Raw genomic sequence first — 9,422 nt, forward strand, 5'->3', positions numbered from 1 at the left:
TCATACGGTGTCATCTCAACGGATTTTGACGGAGCCCTATTTAAAGTGAATGCGGCAGTCTCTAAAGCATAACCCCAAAATGATAGCGGTAGATCGGTAAGAGACATCAGAGATCGCACCATATCCAATAGAGTGTGATTACTACGTTCGGACACACCATTACACTAAGGTGTTCCATGCGGCGTGAGTTGTGAAACAATTCTACATTTCCTTAAGTGCGTGCCAAATTTGTGACTCAAATATTCTCCCCCACGATCTGATCGTAAGAACTTTATTTTCCTGTCACATTGATTCTCTACCTCACTCTGAAATTCCTTGAACTTTTCAAAGGTCTCAGACTTGTGCTTCATTAAGTAGACATAACCATATCTACTTAAGTCATCAGTGAGGGTGAGAACATAACGATAGCCACCGCGAGCCTCAACGCTCATTCGACCGCACACATAAGTATGTATGATTTGCAATAAGTTAGTTGCTTGCTCCATTGTTCCGGAGAACGGAGTCTTGGTCATCTTGCCCGTGAGGCATGGTTCGCATGTGTCAAATGATTCATAATCAAGTGACTCCAAAAGTCCATCTGCATGGAGTTTCTTCTTGCGTTAGACACCAATGTGACCAAGGCGGCAGTGCTACAAGTATGTGGGACTATCATTATCAACCTTACATCTTTTGGCATTCACACTATGAATATATGTGACATCACGTTCGAGATTCAATAAGAATAAACCATTGACCAGAGGGGCGTGACCATAAAACATATCTCTCATATAAATAGAACAACCATTATTCTCAGATTTAAATGAGTAGCCATCTCGCATTAAACGAGATCCAGATACAATGTTCATGCTCAAAGATGGCACTAAATAACAATTATTGAGGTTTAAAACTAACCCCGTTGGTAAATGTAGAGGTAGCGTGCCGACGGCGATCACATCGACCTTCGAACCATTCCCGACGCGCATCGTCACCTCGTCCTTCGCCAGTCTCCGCTTATTCCGCAGCTCCTGTTTGGAGTTACAAATGTGAGCAACCGCATCTGTATCAAATACCCAGGAGCTACTACGAGTGCTGGTAAGGTACACATCAATAACATGTATATCATATATACCTTTGGTATTGCCGCCCTTCTTATTCACTAAGTACTTGGGGAAGTTCTGCTTGCAGTGACCATTTCCCTTGCAATAAAAGCACTGAGTCATGGGCTTGGGTCCATTCTTTGGCTTCTTCCTGGCAACTGATTTACCGGGTGCGGCAACTCCCTTGCCGTCCTTCTTGAAGTTCTTCTTACCCTTGCCCTTCTTGAAACTAGTGGTCTTATTCACCATCAACACATGATGTTCCTTTTTGATCTCCACCTCCGCTGATTTCAGCATTGAATATAACTCACGAATGGACTTATCCATCCCTTGCATATTGTAGTTCATCACAAAGCTCTTGTAGCTAGGTGGGAGCGACTGGAGGATCCTGTCAATGACCGAGTCATCTGGGAGATTAACTCCCAACTAAGACAAACGGTTGTGTAACCCGGACATAGTGAGTATATGCTCACTGACAGAACTGTTTTCCTCCATCTTACAACTGTAGAACTTGTCAGAGACTTCATATCTCTCGACCCGGGCATGAGCTTGGAAAACCATTTTCAGCTCTTGGAACATCTCATATGCTCCGTACTGCTCAAAACGCTTTTGGAGCCCAGGTTCTAAGCTGTAAAGCATGCCGCACTGAACCAGGGAGTAATCATCACTACGCGACAGCCAGGCGTTCATAACGTCTTGAGTTGCTGGGAAAATGGGTGCATCACCTAACGGCGCTTCAAGGACATATGCTTTCTTGGCAGCTATGAGGATGATCCTCAAGTTCCGGACCCAGTCCGTATAGTTGCTACCATCGTCTTTCAGCTTGGTTTTCTCTAGGAACACATTGAAGTGGAGGGCAACATTAGCGTGGGCCATTTGATCTACAAGACATATTGCAAAGATTTTTAGACTATGTTCATGATAATTAAGTTCATCTAATGAAATTATTTAATGAACTCCCACTCAGATAGACATCCCTCTAGTCATCTAAGTGATACATGATCCGAATCGACTAGGCCGTGTCCGATCATCACGTGAGACGGACTAGTCATCAACGGTGAACATCTCCATGTTGATCGTATCTACTAGACGACTCATATTCGACCTTTCGGTCTCTCGTATTCCGAGGCCATGTCTGTACATGCTAGGCTTGTCAACTCAACCTAAGTGTTTTGCATGTGTAAATCTGGCTTACACCCGTTGTATTCCAACGTTAGAATCTATCACACCTGATCATCACGTGGTGCTTCGAAACAACGAACCTTCGCAATGGTGCACGGTTAGGGGAAACACTTTCTTGAAATTTTTGCGAGGGATCATCTTATTTAAGCTACCGTCGTTCTACGCAAATAAGATGTAAAAACATGATAAACATCACATGCAATCAAATAGTGACATGATATGGCCAATATCATTTGATCTCCATCTTCGGGGCAGCATGATCATGATCGTCACCGGCATGACACCATGATCTCCATCATCGTGTCTTCATGAAGTTGTCTCGCCAACTGTTACTTCTTCAACTATGACTAACGGTTAGCAATAAACTAAAGTAAATTACATGGTGTTTTCATTGACATGCAGGTCATACAATAAATTAAGACAACTCCTATGGCTCCTGCGGGTTGTCAAACTCATCGACATGCAAGTCGGGATTCCTATTACAAGAACATGATCACTCTCATACATCACATATATCATTCATCACATCCTTTTGGCCATATCACATCACACGACATATGCTGCAAGAACAAGTTAGACATCCTCTAATTGTTGTTGCAAGTTTTTTTACGTGGCTGCTATAGGTTTCTAGAAGAACATTTCTTACCTACGCCAAAACCACAACGTGATATGCCAATTGCTATTTACAATTCATAAGGACCCTTTTCATCGAATCTGATCCGACTAAAGTGGGAGAGATAGGCACCCGCTAGCCACCTTATGCAACTAGTGCATGTCAGTCGGTGGAACCTGTCTCACGTAAGTGTACGTGTAAGGTCGGTTCGGGCTGCTTCATCCCACGATGCCGCCGAATCAAGATAAGACTAGTAACAACAAGTAAATTGACAAAATCGACGCCCACAACAACTTGTGTTCTACTCGTGCATAGAAACTACGCATAGACCTAGCTCAGGATGCCACTGTTGGGGATCGTTGCAGAAATTAAAAAATATTCTATGCATCACCAAGATCAATCTATGGAGAGACCAACAACGAGAGAGAGGGGAGTATATCTTCGTACACTTAAAGATCGCGATGCGGAAGCATTACTAGAACACGGATGAGGGAGTCGTACTCGCGGCGATTCAAATCGCAGCAGATCCGATCTAACGCTGAACGGACGGCGCCTCCGCGTTCAAGACACGTACAGCCCGGGGATGTCTCCTCCTTCTTGATCCAGCAAGGGGAGAGGAGAAGTTGAGGAAGAGCTCCGGAAGGACGACGGCGTGGTGGTGCAGCTTGCAGTTCTCCGGCACGGCTTCGCCAAGCACTACGGAGGAGCTGGAGGTGATGGGGAGGGAGAGGGCTGCGCCAGGGGAAGGGTGCGGCAGCCCTCCCACCTCCCGTCTATTTATAGGGGCAAGGGAGAGGGGGGCCGCCCCCCTCCAGATGGATCTAGAGGGGGGACGGCGGCCAAGGGGGGAGGCTTGCCCCCCAAGCCAAAGGAGGGCCCCCCCTTTACGGTTTCCCCCGAACCCTAGGCGCATGGGCCCTAGGGAGGTTTGTCGCCCAGCCCACCTAGGGGCTGGTTCCCCTCCATATTCAGCCCGTAAGGCCCTCCGGGACAGGTGGACCCTCCCGGTGGACCCCCGGAACCCTTTCGGTGGTCCCGGTACAATACCGATAAACCCTCAAACACTTCCGGTGACCGAATAAGGACTTCCCATATATAAATCTTTATCTCCGGACCATTCCGGAACTCCTCGTGACGTCCATGATCTCATCCGGGACTCTGAACAACATTCGGTAACCGCATACTAATTTCCATAACAACTCTACCGTCACCGAACCTTAATTGTGACCCTACGGGTTTGGGAATCATGCATACATGACGGAGACATCTCTCCGGCCAATAATCAACAGCGGGATCTAGATACCCATGTTGGTTCCCACATGTTCCACGATGATCTTATTGGATGAACCACGATGTTGGGGATTCAAACAATCCCGTATACAGTTCCCTTTGTCAAGCGGTACGTTACTTGCCCGAGATTCGATCGTCGGTATCCCAATACCTCGTTCAATCTCCTTACCGGCAAGTCACTTTACTCGTTCCGTAATGCATGATCCCGTGACTAACTGCTTAGACACATTGAGCTCATTATGATGATGCATTACCAAGTGGGCCCAGAGATACCTCTCCGTCATATGGAGTGATAAATCCTAGTCTCGATTCGTGCCAACCCAACAGACACTTTCGGAGATACCTGTAGTGTACCTTTATAGCCACCCAGTTAAGTTGTGACGTTTGGTACACCCAAAGCATTCCTACGGTATCCGGGAGTTGCACAATCTCATGGTCTAAGGAAATGATACTTGACATCGGAACAACTTTAGCAGACGAACTACACGATCTTGTTCTATGCTTACGATTGGGTCTTGTTCATCACATCATTCTCCTAATGATGTGATCCCGTTATCAATGACATCCAATGTCCATGGTCAGGAAACCGTAACCATCCATTGATCAACGAGCTAGTCAAAGGCTCACTAGGAACATGTTGTGGTCTATGTATTCACACATGTATTACGATTTCCGGATAACACAATTATAGCATGAAATAGACAATTATCATGAACAAGGAAATATAGTAATAACCATTTTATTATTGCCTCTAGGGCATATTTCCAACATAAGAGCGGGTTCGTCATTAAGGGGGGATGGCAGTTCCTGAACTTGGCGACGCGCGGCATGGGCGCGAGGTGGAGTGCGGACGTTGGCAGCGACAGCATATGCCCATCATCAAAAGTGAGCTCCTCAAGCTGATCTAGGGTGGGGGATCGGAACCAGTCGTCAAGCTTGGCTCGGTCCTTGCCGTTGGAACGGAACTTGCCCATTCTAAGGCCTTTGGTTGGGCCAAGGTGACTGCCGAGGATCTTGGAGAACGCATCCAAGCTTTTGCGACAGCCATGGCAGAGCTCGTGGGTGTCGATGAGGTCGAGAGGGCTGGAGTTCCATAGGGGGCGCCACCGTCGGGAAAGGACGGTTGTCCGTGCCCCATATTTGATTCAGAGGAGGGAGACGATGACTCTCAACATATCATCGGGGAGGCTGCTAATGAAGTCTAGGCCTGCTGGAGTCGCTTGCGGTTCTAGCTCGCCCCGCCTCCGCTTGTTGGCAGCCCCGTTCTCCACCTCCGGAGTCTCCTTGTCAGTGGCGCTTTCTGATAGAAATGGGAGTACAGGGAATATTTAGTTAAAACAGGGCAATAGAAAAGTGTATTGGTAACTAGAAGTTATTAGATAGGAATATAGTAAGAAAAGGGAATAATTTTTTTTTGCTTAAATACTACACAATTCATTTGACATAGTTGGGTACGTCAACATGCAGATAGTTGAAAAGAAAACTTAATTCAAACAAAGTCTGGACAGATGATTTTGTCAGGGAAGTTAGCATATATCTCATGACCAGGCCCTTATATGTGCAGTGCAAATTTAGTGCCAGCTTTCAGTACATAAAACTTTGCAATATCTTTCCAAAAGCCAGTGCCAAAATTCCACGTTCATCCAGTCTTACAGTAGCAACGATTGTAAATCCATGGTTTGTGTGCAGTATGACATCCGTGGAGCCTTGATCTATGTAAAGGGAAAAATTGTGCACTACATAATATGTTGCGTAGCAAGGGATGTTATGTAGAAAAAGATAGGATTGTTAAAGAAAATATGGTAACATGCAAATATGGGCCCGAATTGAAAGAACTATACAATAGTTGAAATCGAAGGACAAAAATCTATAATTAAACAGATAGGGTAAACATGATGTCATGGAAATATGAGAGTAATCAAAAGAACAGTACGTCATTAATTTGCCTAATATAGAAAGAAGAGGGGAAAAATCCCCTTTGACGTATATGGTGCATGTGGCACCTTTTATCCAAATGTAGAAATATTTAGAATATGTTCAGGAAAGTAGGCCATGCCAACCGATTTAGGGTGGCAGGCTAAGGCATAGCCTAGTGGTAGGAAGGGGCTGATGCCTTCCCACTCACCACGGTTCAAGGCATGGTACTTGCAATTTGGGTTTGTTGCACCAATTATACTGTCGGGGGTTCCCTTACAGTCTTTCTATAAAAAACCGTTTTAGGGTGAGATTGAACATACCGCGTGCGTCCTCGAGTTATCTGGTATGGTGAGATGGAATCTCTGGCGGAGGTCGCAAAGTCCTGAAGTGTCGGTGCACTATACATTCTATGAATGAAAGAAAACCTTCAAATCAGCTCGAATAAAAATGTATTCATGGCGATTTCAGCCGAGTGATTAAAGGAGGCAGACGAACTGGGATAAGAGATGAGATAATATCTCATTAAATTAGTTACATTGTCATCCATGAGAAAGAACCCTCAGTACTGCAGATTCCCCAACCGAGCTGAGCTGGGTTGACCTCGAGCAGCGTCGAGAAAGTCGATGGCGATAGGCGGCGGCAAGCGGAAGTGGCGAAATGCGGTGGGCTTTGCCAGCAGCCTGGCGGCGGCGGCAGGCGTCGAGCTAAGTGTTTACCGCCGCGATAGGAGCTAAGTGTTTACCGCCACGATAGGAGCCATGGCATAGACGCAGAGGAGCTTGTGTAGGTGTGAATGGGGAACGTACCAGAGGGGGTGGCGGGCAGGGTGATGGTTTTTGTGACGTGGGAATGGTGAGGGTTTTCTTTTTTCTTTTTTGAATTGGGAGGTGAGGATTTTCTGTCCCACAAAGAATTTTGGAGGCGAGGTTTGCTAGAGCGAACCGTGTGTGATTGACGCAACAGCCAAAATGAAAGTCATTGCACATGGTTAGAATTTTGGGAACCATGTGTGATTGACATACTACGTCCGTCTTGTTTATTGGTCCCCCTTTGTAATTTTTACCAAATGTTTAACATACTCAGACATAGATAATAAGCGTACACGTACATAAGCATAGTTCAACCATAAGTACATAGTTCAACCGTCATTAAGCATACTCAAGCGTACATAGTTCGATCCATCCCACATATCATCTCACATGCCGACACGATCCTGAAGCTTCTCCAGGTACTCGGTGTATGCGCCGTGCGCCACCCTGCGAGAATACTTCTGCTTGAAGGAGCCAACGACCCGTCCTCTTGCATGCGCCAGAACACTTAGATACGTGCCATGAAGCTTCTGTTTGCAAAATGGGCATCCATAGCCGCCGTTCCAGGTCCTAATACGCCTGGTATGCATTCCTGCATAAAGCTCCCTCAGGATTTGCCTCTTGTACCTCCTTTGGCCATCTTCATCCTCGCTGTCCACATCGTCAGACAGCACCTATACAAATAGTAAAACAAATTTGGCATCAAATCAATGATTACATGCCGTGAAGTAGGATTAGGAATTTATGGCTATTTATTTATACATATCCAGATATCATGCCGTGAAGTATGATATCTATGTACAGACCAATCTTGAAGGTAAAAATGGCACAAACATATGTAGGTCATTCAAAATCAATTTTCAAGTCCTGGCTAGGAATTATTAGCACGAACACTAACCCTAGTCGGATTACTAGTATAAATCATTTGCACAGATGAAACAACTAATCACTCATCACATGTACCATTCAAACAATCAATACACTACACGGATCTAATGACACTTACTTAGATTTCATGCATTGGGAGAACATAAGCATAGGATTTCTGTTCCAAAAAGGGGGAGGCAGGAGTAACCAGAGAAACCCTATGATCTATTTGACACATAAATGGGTATAGATGACTAACCAGCTGTCCATCATCATCGTAGTCGTCGCCGGAGTGGTCGTCGGAGTCGTCGCCGAAGTGGTCGTCGGAGTAGGTGTGGAACTCCGTCTCCGGCTATGGAAGCTCGACGTCGTCGACGACGTCAGGGTGCAGCGATAACTCGCCAGCGGTGACGGCAACCTCAGTCTCCATCTCCACAACGTGCTCCGGTGCTTTAGCTGCCTCGGCGTCGCCACTCCCTATGATGGGGCGCCTCGGTGGCATCCTCATATACTAACGGCTTTGTGGACTAAGAGCGGCATCGACGATGCAAGCGGAGAGAGAGGATTGTGTGTGTGTGGCAAGGATGGGGGGTGCGTCCGTCAATTCACACACCTGCACGCACGCCTCCCCGTCTGCTTGCTGGGCGGGCTGCTCGCATGCATCCCGTCAACTCACGCCTGCTTGCACGGCACACGGGTCGCGCGGCGGCACATATATTGTTTTTCTACTTGGATGATTAATGCTGCCGCTTTATTGCTTAACCGAAGCATGGCACGTATCCATTATTGGTCTAACACTCACGGTTCGAACAAATAATCCGTTTGGGAAACTAGTTCCCAATTATTAATAATCTCCAGTCTGTAACTACATAAAGATTACAACAAAACTGGTCTCAAATTTGACAAAAAAAGTACACTACCGCTTTGTATTGGTGTCCATATGACAACACATTAAGTTTCATGAAGTTCAAATAAGTTTTGGATGTACTAGAATTAAAAAATCAAGATTCTCGATGTTTGAGATTTGTTGCACGTGGAGTAAACATGCACCCAGTGAGACACATGTGTTTTTGCAATCCATTTAGGTGCACTGTCACTTGTGCATGTAGCTCAAATTTGATTTTTGCACATTATACCCGTAGAAAATCAATCAATTAACGTACTAAAACGTCTTAATGATCTTTGTGATTTTTTTTAAATTAAAACGTCCCTCCTTTGGTAATATATATGTTCACCGCGGGGTAATTAATTTAACATGCATCGTAGTTGCGGTGGGTACGCCGTGTGTGTGCGTCTGGGGGTGGCGGGTGGCTCGTAGTACACTACGAGTTGTGAGCCACCGTGTGGGTTGGCCGTTTTCTTACGCAGGCCGGTGCCACATCAGAGCCGTGAAATCATTTCTGAAAACATTACACAACCCTTTCATACATACAAGTTTTGGCCACATGCAGGCGATGGTTGTCCTACACGACACTCGATACTCGCGTGTGACACTTTCTATGGGCCCGCGAGGTCGTCGTCCATCACTTTGATGAACAGCCGGCAGTGAGGTTAATTTGACCAGCAAGGTAGAATCTTTTTTGTTTGTGTTATGGTGGTATATAGTACGCGTCGAAGAGGTGGGAGGGGACTAGCATATATACTATACGTACGCGCCCGTGAACAAGT

This window comes from Aegilops tauschii, chromosome 4 (genome assembly GCF_002575655.3).
Source record: "Aegilops tauschii subsp. strangulata cultivar AL8/78 chromosome 4, Aet v6.0, whole genome shotgun sequence".
NCBI lineage: Eukaryota > Viridiplantae > Streptophyta > Magnoliopsida > Poales > Poaceae > Aegilops > Aegilops tauschii.